Genomic DNA, 11,894 nt, shown 5'->3' on the forward strand with positions numbered 1-11,894 from the left:
GTGATGTTTCTTAATCAAAAGCTGTATTGGTGGCACTAACACAGAAACTTCAAATTATTAATACCTGGTATTATTATCCAGCCACATATATCTCCTAGTCACTTAGCAAAGAGTCTCCGTATCCACTGGAAGATCCTGTGAAGACTATCACAGAGCTTATCCTCCTGGTTGGAAAGACCTAAGGAGTCTGCCTAGGGCAGAGACAGAGTAATTTACAGCAGTAGTCATGACACTCTCTTTTTTTCTCTCTCTCCCTCCCTCCCTCTCTCTCTCCCTTCCTCCCTTCCTCCCTTCCTCCCTTCCTCCCTTCCTCTTTCCTTTCTTTTCTTTCTTTCTTTCTTTTCTTTCTTTTCTTTTCTTTTCTTTCTTTCTTTTCTTTTCTTTTTTCTTTTCTTTTCTTTCTTCTTTCTTTCTTTCTTTCTTTCTTCTTTCTTTCTTTTTCTTTCTTCTTTCTTTCTTTCTTTCTTCTTTCTTCTGACTTACTATTTTCTTTTATAAATTACATTTATTGCAGTGACATTGGTTAATAATATTATATAGGATTCGGATGTACATTTCCGTGATACATGATTTGTATATTACATTGTGTGCCTACCACCCCAAGTCAAATCATCTTCTGTCATCATATATTTGACCCCCTTTCCCCTTTACTACCCCCCGCCTACCCTTTCCCTCTGGTCATGACATTTTCATTGCTGGTGACACTTCGATATTTCCTCTACCTTTGTCTCCTTTCTTTCTGGATGAAATCATGCATGTTCATTCCTCTAACTACTATTATTGTGCTGGTGATTTTCCAACTAATGTCTCAGCCAAGCCATCTCCTCTGATCTCCAAATTCATTATAGACTTCTGTTTAGCCATCTAATAGGCATCTTCATGTGAACATACCTAAAAGTAGATTGATTCAGACTTCCACTCAAACTTGGTATTCCCTACCTGCTGTGTGTGCACCGTCTTCGTAAAGGCGTTAGCCTTTACCCAGTGCCTCAAGCCAGGAGCCTAGAAGGCAGCCCTGGTTCATTACTGGTCTGACCCCCATCTCTGCCATCTAATCCTTGAGCAAAGCTGTTTGAGCACAGCACTTTTCTTTTTATTGTTTTCACTGCAATTTCCCAAATTGAGGCTGTCATAATCCCACATTAGAGATGCTTCTATGGCCTTGGAACTGACCTTCTCACTTCCACTGTTTTTTTTCCCCCTCTTTTAAGTTAAATTAAATGATGGCCTCTCCTGTACTTGGAAGAGGTGTCACACTTGGAATAAACCCTCATCCTAGTTTCCAAGACTGCATTATCTTGCCATTGCCTCTCCCTCCAACTTCATGTTCTGCCAAACTCCTCTCACTCACTCTTCCAGCCTCATTGAATTTTATTTCCAGTTCCTTGGACAAGTAGTTTCTCACCTTGGGAACTTGGCACATGCTCACTTTGCTTGGAAAATATTTATTTCCACTTTTTGAATGGTTGTTTTTTTTCTTCACCTTTTAAATCAGAATAAATGCACACAGAAGTTCTAGCTGATTAACCCACCTTTTGTCTACCTATTACCATCCACCTACGCATCACATTTATTTACGTCCCCCATGCTTTCCACTACGACATACACCACAGACTTTGGAGAAGACATTTGTCTTACTCATTGCTGTCATCCAGTGCCCATCATAATATCTGGGCACTTGACTAGTATTTGGATATTGGACAAATGAATGACAATTTGCCTTGACTGTACCAATGGCTGCAACTATCCTGAAGTCTGTCTGCATGCATCTTTGTTTTTTTAGAGCTGTTGCTATTTCCCATTTATTTTCCCTACTGCTTGGTGAACGTCCTTCTTTTTGGTTTCCGTGCGTTACCTCAGTACACTCTCCAGGTTTGAATCCATGGGTATTCATCTGATTAATTCATTTACACTTGTTTGTGAACACTTTAAATTAAAGGCAATCTGTTGGATAATGCAGGGAATAGAGCTACGAGAAAATAATAGAGTACTCTTATGCCACTGGCACATTTTGGGGGTAAGCATAAGGCAGAGATCAAGGGAAGAAAGGGAAATAAACAAACAATGAATACATTCAAACAAGGTAAGGGGAAAGGGGCATTTAGAGAACTATAGTGGTTTCAAAATATCTCACTGCATTCCTTGTGTCTGACATAGTGCATAGTCCAAATCCTGAATATTCTGGTTTCTGGGATCCATATTCATGTTTTTCTATACTCTGGGATTTGTTGTAATTCTAGAACTGAATGTAATAGTCTCCTTTCACTATTTTCATACAACATTATATATCAATAAACTTTCTTAAGAATTCTAGCTCAGTTGTTCAAGTGGCAATTACTTTGACGGAAAAGAAAGATCTAGAGAAGCTCGGTTTACAATTTCAATGATGCAGACAATGGAAAAGTCATCCGTTACAATATATTATTAAATATGCTATAACGGTGCCAATGTCATCCTGACGCTATACCCTTGACAGTCATCCATATTAGCAGCAACAATGATTTTTTATTAAATTATTCCACCTCAGTCTCTTATGAATAAAATTTAGTTAAGTTTTTAGAATCCACTAGTGTAGTAATTGCTCTTGAAAATATTTTAAAGAGCTCAACTAACTTTTAGAACCATTAAACCAAAAGCTATTCCTTTAACACAGTTAATCCCTTTGCCTTTTCTTTCTTGATATGAAGAAAAGTTCAGTATTATAATTCATTACCAGTTCACATTATTCTCTTTGCTTATTCAAATATGAATCTGCAAGAAAACCATCCAGAAAGTGTTCATGTCTATTAACCTTGGATCCAAATTCAATGGGCAAGTGGTTATTAAAGACGAGTAGAAGTTTAATTGCATAGCAACCTCACCCAGCAAAACCCAGAAACACACCAACAAAAACAAGGCAGAAAAACCTAAAGAACAAAATCCTAAGCAATTGAATTCTGCAGTTTCAAATTAACATTAATAAAAAAGATGAATGCTTTATTTAAATCCATCTAGGTAGAAACAAAACATTTCTGATTATATACTATAAAAAATTAATGGCTAGGATCTCGTGCCTGGCCAATTTATATTGTTAGGGAGAGGAATGTTTAGTTAGCCAGCCACCAAACATGTATTAAACACAGAGAAGAATCTCAAAGTTGCATTTGAGATCAAGTCTCAGCAATTTCTCAGTTCAAGTATATTGGTATTTTGATATTCGAGTCATATGTTTGGTAGAAGCAGCATCCACTTGGCAATGTGAATGGAACACACATGAGATGGTATTGGCCTAGAGAGGTGGAAAATATTTTTTAAATAATTTATCAAAATGCAGTATTATGAACAAAGGCTTTACTGAATAAACCAAGATCCTTACCACCAAGGAATTACACACTCCTTTCAGAAAGTTGTGAATGATTGACTGATACCCATTTTCATTCATAGACTCTTTTATAAAGATACCACAGGCAGTCACCAAGTCACATCTCTATTTTGGTACTCTTTTTTTTTCCTACTCTGTGTTCTATAGATATTAACTAATTAGAATGGTATTATAATAAAAAACATTCATTTGATAATAATCCCAAAGCAATCTCTCCTTCTTTCCTTTTTCTCCTCAAGATCAGTGTGAGTCCAAGAACGAACGAAGTATAGTCCAGCCCTCACCCAAGAGGAATGCTCCTCAAATTTTACAGAATTCCTTGAAATGCAACTCATCATACTGCATACAATAACATTTTATGACTGAACTCCCAGAATACAAGGGTGTTTGGAACTAGTGAGCTTCCAAAAGAACATACTATTTTTTAAATTTGATCATCTTGAATTCAGTGCAATAAACACAATTACATTATTGTCTTAAAATGATTATTGAGATATTTTAGACACTTAATGAAGAAAATTAAAAAAATTCATCAATAATAACGCCTGTGTGCTGAGATCTCAAAGGCATAAAGTTATGGTAAATGATTTGAGTTACAGCATTGTATTTTGTAAAATAGGTGTCAATATCATTATTACCTCACTTCCCAGAGACTTTATGAGCTCATTGTCCTGTAATTGAGTTTAGCGGAGTGCACAGCAAAACAAGCCTTCTCTGTTACCACACAACTAATCTTTGCAACAGCTGTGCTTTTACCATTCCCAGCTGCTCCAGTTCTAACAATCCTCCTTTGAACAGCCTGACACCTGTCTCTTATTATATTTGAGAGCAATTATTAATTTTCTTCAATGTCCCATCCCTTTTAGTGCCTTTGCATTGCTTTATTTCTCTGGTGCACATTTGCGTGGCCTATTATAGTAATTCCTCCATTGAATCTTGAGAACCTAAAAATTATTAGGAAGTTAATTGTGCAGGGATCAGAGGTTTTTCTCACTTACAGCATAACTCTGTTAAATGACACAGTTTGTTCCAGCTTCTTGCTGACACTGCAAGGGATTGTCTAGAACAAAGAGTTCAATTACTTTCATAGTGCTAATCATACATCATTATGGAGAGGCACGGATCCTCAATCCCCCAGCCGGTACCCAGAGCACTGCAGCGGCAATAAAAGACACATTCCGAATTCCCTGTCCACTGCAGCATGCAGGTAATAACCAGAGAATAAAATAATTGTGTCAACTTGGCTGTGCTCTTCATTAATTGGAATATTGGATGCCCACCATGAATCATGTACCATTAATTTTTATTCACCCACACAAGATTTTTGTCAGAATTGATTTGAGAGGCATCCTTCAAGGCCAAATCTATATGGACACTTTTTGAGAACTTTTCCTCCACAGTTGAGGAAATACTTACTCTTCGGTCTTTTATAACTTTACAAGGTCCAAATAAAAGTCAGTAAATAAGGCTGAACCATGTATCACAGGTAAAAAAAAATTCCTCCGAGTTAACAAAGCCTGACTGCTCGTTCTCCCCACACAATCTTAGACGTATAGTTTAATATGTAACCAGACCACTCTCTTGTTCAGCTTTCCCAAGGTCAATGGAGAAATTGAATCAGAGAGAATATTTTGCTGGTTTTATAGTCAGGAAAATGGCCTATGCAACCTCCCAGCAGGGTGTAACTTCATTAATAAATGTAAAAATAACTCACCAATCACAAGTGATGGAAACAGGAAATCCATGCTTGCATCTTAAAACAAAGGCATTCTTGCATTTCTGGCATTCAGAATGACCTCTGTTACCATTTTCTTTCCTCCCCTCCGCATCCTCTCTTTGGCCTGGGCAGGAAACTTGTTGCCTCCCGCTACTCCTGGTCTGCTGCCCACTTGTTCTATCATCTGCCCAGCTGTGGCAGGAGGCTGAGAGATTTCCTCCCTTTGGTCGGATGAGTAGCTCCAAATCTGGAAGAGTTGCAATCGGTCTGCCTTTTGGAGGAAAAACATGGATAGTGCAGGCTTTATTGTTAAACTTTACTTTTTTGCCAAAGTTGCTCAGGATCTTAAATAAAATTTAAAAAATATTTTATTTATTTATTTTTAGAGCGAGGGGAAGGGGGTAGAAAGCAGGAGACATTGATGTATGAGTGAAACATTGATGGGTTGTTGCCTCTCACACGCCCCCAGCTGGGGACCTGGCCTACAACCCAGGCATGTGTCCTTACCAGGAGCTGAATTTGTGACTTTTCACTGTGCTGGACGATGCCCAACCCACTGAGCCACAGCAGTCAGGGCAAAGCAGCTCAGGGTCATAACTACCTTTTTTATACCTGTTTCATAGACTACACTGTTGGAGCACTGGAAGTGTTCTATAGTTGTAAGCACGTCAATTTATTTACTGAAACTAACTCCAGAAGGAGTTTTCTAATGTAATCCCTTCAGTCAAGTAGCAAAGTTGGCAAGTAGCAAGTTTCAGATTGTTTCATTGTTATTATTTGCTTGATGTCCCCCAAAATTGTGTGGAAAAACTGATTTTCTCTTTCTTCCTTTCTCCTTCTCTCCCTCCCTCCTTCTCTCCTTTCTTCCTTCCTTCTTTTTTTTCAGTAGAATGGTCAGTCTTGGTGCCCTTTTATATTCCAAGTGCCTAGCTCCTACACCTGTACTTCAGTCCATGTACAACTAATATTTTTTCTGTGACTGTTTTATAAATCATCTGTAAGTTATAGCTTTGATTATTATCTATATTTAACATGCATTCTGTTTTACAAAAGTTGGAACTATGATATCAAATTTCCTTTCTGTCGTTCAGTCCCTTCCACAGCAAAATGCTGAAACTAAATACATACTCTACTGAAAACTAGTGCTTTTTGCAGGAATAATCATTTCTACAGATGTAGCAGATTCATTTGGGTTTAACCGGTAATCTTTTGCTGTTGCTTATGTAATCCACCTTGACTACTATGAGACACAGCTTACACAAATGTCGCTGTGCTGCTTTGTCAATATTTGATAATGTGACAGCTCCTTTAGGTTTTAATTATTAGAGCACATGACCCAATCAGGTTGAATGCAATGGAATCAGGAACTGCCTGGGTTTGGAGAGTTGGTAATTGTAGTTAATCATTACTTGACTTATATACACTTGGAATAGGTCAAAGTAGAGATAAGCATGAACATTGGCTACAATTTAAAATGACGTAGAGGTCTTTTAAAAATACCATATCGCACCAATGAAATCCAAGGCCTGGCCACTTGTATTTTAAAAGGCATACCAAGTGATTCTGAAGCAAGGGAGGGAGAGGATGCCAGGGGCTGATTCTCTCTCAGTAACTTCAATAAAAGGAGAACAGCTTGGGGTCACTTTGACCAAGTGGTCAGCTACTGATTCCCATGTACTCCCCTTCTGCTCCCCTTTTATTTGCTTTCCCTTGTCTGTTTATGAAAATACAGAAAGTTTGGGTTGGACTCATAATCCCACCAAATCGATACTTGCTCCCATATAGTCACTAGGGCCCTAGATACCCTCTTGATATTAATCTCCATTTCAGAAGGTATTTCAAGTTAACTTTCTTAAATATCTCATTTGAAAACTTGTCATTATGACATTTATCTTGAAAAATTCTATTTCCATTTTTACCTATCCTAATAAGTCACTGAATTCTATGGTTTTACTATTGGAAATAAGACTTTCTTTTGTTTTCCTAAAAGTTACATCCTACAAAACTCAGACATCCCTTAAATTACTGGATTTTGTACTAAGTCTCATGTTCAAGTTTATAATTACATAAAATGATTACTGTTGGCCATTCATATATAGTTTGAGTACTGTTCCAATTTCATTATTTTTCTGATTCTAAAATAAAATAAATTCTTATATTAAAATATCAAGCTTTGTAACTTTAATTTTTTTATGTATAGTAAGAAACCAGAATATATATATGGTCTTGGTTCCTGTACCTTGACCGTTCAGAAAAGAGTCACGTTAAATACATTCATCCTTATTTTTCTTTCCTAATCCTTAAGAATATTTTCTTTTTCTTTGTGTGACAGCACCCCATTCTTTTTGTTTTCTAGATTCTGCATTTTTTTCTTCTTTATCTCTTATAATTTATGGATGGCCAGTAACTGGCATTTGTCCATTTATTGATTAGTTCTTGCTGCTTAACAAATTACCCAGAAATTTTATGGCTCAATACAATAATCCTTTGTAACTATTCTTGCCTCTCCGAAAGTGGGTGAATGCTCAGCTGGTGTAGACTAGGCTCGCTTTTGTCACTTTGTTTATCACTCTGCTAGGGTCTATGGGATGCCTGGGGTGTGCAATGCTTCAGGCTATGGGGACGAGGGTGGTTCCTTCTCATGGATCTCTCACCCTTCTCCGGGACAACACTCTTGTCATGGCAATGGCAGATCCGAGAAAGAGCAAGTGGAAACAATGGAGGACAGTAAGGTCTTGACTGAGAAATTGAATGCTTCTATGCATAGGCCATCAGCCAAAACAACCCCGAGTCAAGGGATGGAGAAGTCTGCTCTTCCACTCTGCCCTACTGGAGACCATGCAGAAGGAAGGATGCAGAAAGAGGGTTGGAACTGGGGTTAATGAGTTAATTTATGAAATATCAATGCTCCTTATTCTTGTGCTCATAGCCAATGTCATTGACCTGTTGAGTCACTCTTTCCTACCGGGCTAAGGTTGGCCTCACAATTCTTCTCAAGTTAATGTTCTATGAAGCTATGCCAAACTGACTCACTAAAAGAGTAGGAACTATTTTCCCTTCCTCATTTAGTGTTGACTTCATGTTTAATTATTCCTTTCTCCTTTGTATTACTTAAAGATTAAGACTTGTCTAGATTAAGTGTTGGCATAAAGCATGAATCACTCCACATACATCTTATAGTTCATTTTTGCCTCCTATTAGGATAAGTTTGCCAGGAGCAATGACACTTCTCTGCCTTCTTAGTGTTAAGTGTGCCCATTGACTTACGTTCCTAAAGGAAAATATGAGCAGAAGTGACCCATGTCTCTTCCAAGATGAACCCTTTGATTTTGAGACTTTTGAGAACTTCCACCCTTGCCACATAGTCATGCAAGTGAATACTGATATGGAGGTACGATGCTGACCAATTGTGTGTGTGAAGCATCAGTCAGATTCACCCCCAACTGGCTTAAGTGCGAAATAAAACCTTTTTAAGCCACTGAGATTTTTTGGATTTTTTTCTGTTACCCCCAAATTCAACCTAATATGGAAAAAAAAAACTGTGTTTTCCCAAAACTGGAGCTGAAGGTAAAGACATATATAATGGAATGCAATTCACTAGAGCCAACTCAATATCTTAAATGAACAAGGTTAGTATAGACTTACAGATATAGGAAAGGAAGACTTCAGTAGGTAAATGTGAGTGATTTTCAATATTTCTTAGTTCTTTTTCTTATCACTGATCACAATTCCTATTGATAGCCTTTGGAAGAGCTCTTATGCTGATTGTCTGGCTAAGTAGGAAAAAATGAAAGCAAGTGAGAAAAAGAGTGGCTTTAAAATGCCACGCAAAGGGGCATCCTTAGAAAGCTTCTCTTTCTGCTGTCACTCACAATTGGCTCAGCTAAGGTGTGAGTAGGGAGGTGGTGATTCACACGATATCTTTGGAGAAGTTGTCTATTTGGCCTTTGTTTTACATCAGGCTAATCGGAAAGAAATTAAAGATTCAACTATTACAACTCTCTGCATTGATTTATCCCTTGCCTATCCTGCCACACTGATTTTTAACACTTATCTTGGGAAGTACAGAGTTGTGGCTTTCATATAGTCGGATATGACAGACAGTGATTTTTTGGCATTGGCTAAGAAGTATCCTAATCCATAAATTATTTAGGGGCACTCTTAACTTAAGAATGCTCAGGGGCATTCCATGATTCATAGGGGACCTACCAGCCCCCTGAGAAAGAACTACATATAACCAGGATCCAGATGTAGAGAAACATACCAATAGCCTGGTGGATCTGGAGGTGAAGAGGGACCTGAAAAGTTCCTGATGGAGAGTTACCCTGAATGAGAAACAAATCTGGCAGGTTAGGCCAGGATGAACAGAGATGGATGGCAGAGGTGGTAGAGGTCATACATAAAGGATAAAGCTGTGCTTTCATACTCCCAGACCCAGAAGGTCAGCAATGCCCATTGGCTTGAAGAAGAAAAGGGCTGAGATAAAAATAAAAGACTATTTAACTGGGGGCACAGTTCCCCTGTAACTAACTGTTGTTCCCCCAGAGACCTACAGGTATACTGTGGGTATCACTTCCTTATTTCCTAAGATAGAAAAAAATATCACCAGAAACATGGAGATCAGCAGAGTGTAGGTATCGAACAAGGAACTAGACCGATTTATGCACAGCCGGAATGGCCAGCTCCGAAACAAAGTGGCTGCAGAACTACTGTTGGAAACTCTGAGCATATGTGAGACACACACCCCTAGGTCGGAACCCCTAAAGGGAAAGGTGCTACCTAGGAGCCATAAAAAGGATAAGGTGAGGGGAAGTGGAATATATATGAAACTGTCTCTGGAAGGTACTTATACAAAAACTACATAGCTTCATTTGATGTAAAATCTACATCTTAACTTTTAGTCCAAGAGTAACTGATGGAAAATGAAAGCTGAGTCGACAACTTTCCAAAGATACTTGGAAAGCAACACCTCTCTATTCACACCTCAGCTCACTCAGGGGCGAGAGACAGAAGAAAGGGAAACTTTCCAAGGATGCCTCTTTGCCTGGCATTTTAAAGTCACTCCTCTTCTCGCTTGCTTTTAGTTTGTCCTACTTGGCCAGCCGAGTGATCTGCGTGAGAACTCTTCCAAAGTCCATCAGTTTCAACATCCTCCAGAGAGTTTCAGGTATATCGGGGTTTAACAATTTAGAGTCAGGTATCTTGAGCACGGACTATCATTATTTCAGTTTTAGTTTTATGTGAATATTTCAGTAAAATACACAGACATACATGCATCAAAGACGATTAATCATAAAGGGAGAACTCAAAGAATTTCCACACAATAAACACATCTGTGACACGAGAACCCAGATGACAAAATAGAACATTACCAGCATCCCAGAAGCCTCCTTATTCCCTATTCCAGTCAATAGTCCTCAAGACTGATACGGCGTAAGTCTGCCTTATTTTGAACTTTACGTGCATGGAATCATACGGTAGACATTTTTTTGTTGTTGTATCTGGCTTCTTTTACTCAACACTTTATGTGTAATTTATTCCTGCTGTGTGTGTTTGTAGTTTGTTCATTTATTATTGCCCTGTAGTAATTTCCAGCATAAATATAACACAATCCATTCTACTGAACATTTTTTTCCCCAGCTTGGGTCTACTAGGAATAGTGCTACTGTGGGCATTCTAGAATGTATGTTTTGATGAACGTTTGTACACATATCTCTTCTTTGTTGTTCCTTTGAACGTCTTGTCTTTTTTTGATAGTGGCTTTTGAGAAATTTCCCCTTGTCTTTGCTTTTCAAATTTGATCACAGCATGCCTGCATATGGCTTACTGTGTAATTCTCTTACTTCAGGGTTGTGGAGCTCCCCGGGATGTTTATCAATCCTTTTCATTCATTTTGTTCAATTCGCAGCCATTGTTTCTTGATATTTCTTTTATTCCATTCTTTTTCTTCCTTGACTTCACATATTTAAGATTTTGTCACGAAACCCTTCATGTTTGTCATGTTCTTTTTTAGCTTCCAGTCCTTTTTTCTCCTTGTACTTCGGTTAGCGTATTTTTATTGGACCTCTCCTCCACTGTACTATGCTTTTTTTTTCTGTGTTCAGTCTGCCAGTAGACTCAACCAATGATTTCTTAGTTTTAATATTATACTATCAGTTATGGAATTAACCATAACTCATCTTGCAGTTTCCTTAAGGTTGTGTTTGCAAACTTCCTTACGGGGCATTTCACACTGCTCAGTTTCTGCCAATGGCAACCTGTTTTCTCAAGCTCATTCTGCCGAGTAGAAAGTTTCTACTCAAGCTATAGCCCAAATTGTGGTTCTTCTTGAAATTTTCCATGATTTCTACCCACAGTCCCTGGTTAAATCCTGTCCAGTGTAGTTCGTTTTTCCTCATCTTTCTTGTTGCTTCCTTTTCTTGTACCCCTCCTTCTGGCATTGCCTACTCCCTCGTTGCGTTTGCACTACCATTAAACTAGGAAACTTAAGCCTGATGTTTCTTTGCAGGTAATATTTAACACTGCTGTCTGATTATTTGGATTTAAAAATTTGAAAAAATATATATTTTTTTACCCTTTGAGATTAAACAGTAAAAAATGTAAGGGAGAGTGAATTATTTAAATTTATGAAGACCTTGATGTGCCAATGTTTCCCACGTAAATTCACTTTCTGGTGTTATCACAAAGTGCTTTGTTTCAAGACAGCATCACATAGTTTTTAGCTATTTTTAATCTCTTTTGATTATAAGAATAATTTAAGTAAAAATTCCAAATATACAAGAAAAATATTTTGTATATAATACAAATAACTTAATA

This window comes from Phyllostomus discolor, chromosome 11, assembly GCF_004126475.2.
Source record: "Phyllostomus discolor isolate MPI-MPIP mPhyDis1 chromosome 11, mPhyDis1.pri.v3, whole genome shotgun sequence".
Classification (NCBI taxonomy): domain Eukaryota; kingdom Metazoa; phylum Chordata; class Mammalia; order Chiroptera; family Phyllostomidae; genus Phyllostomus; species Phyllostomus discolor.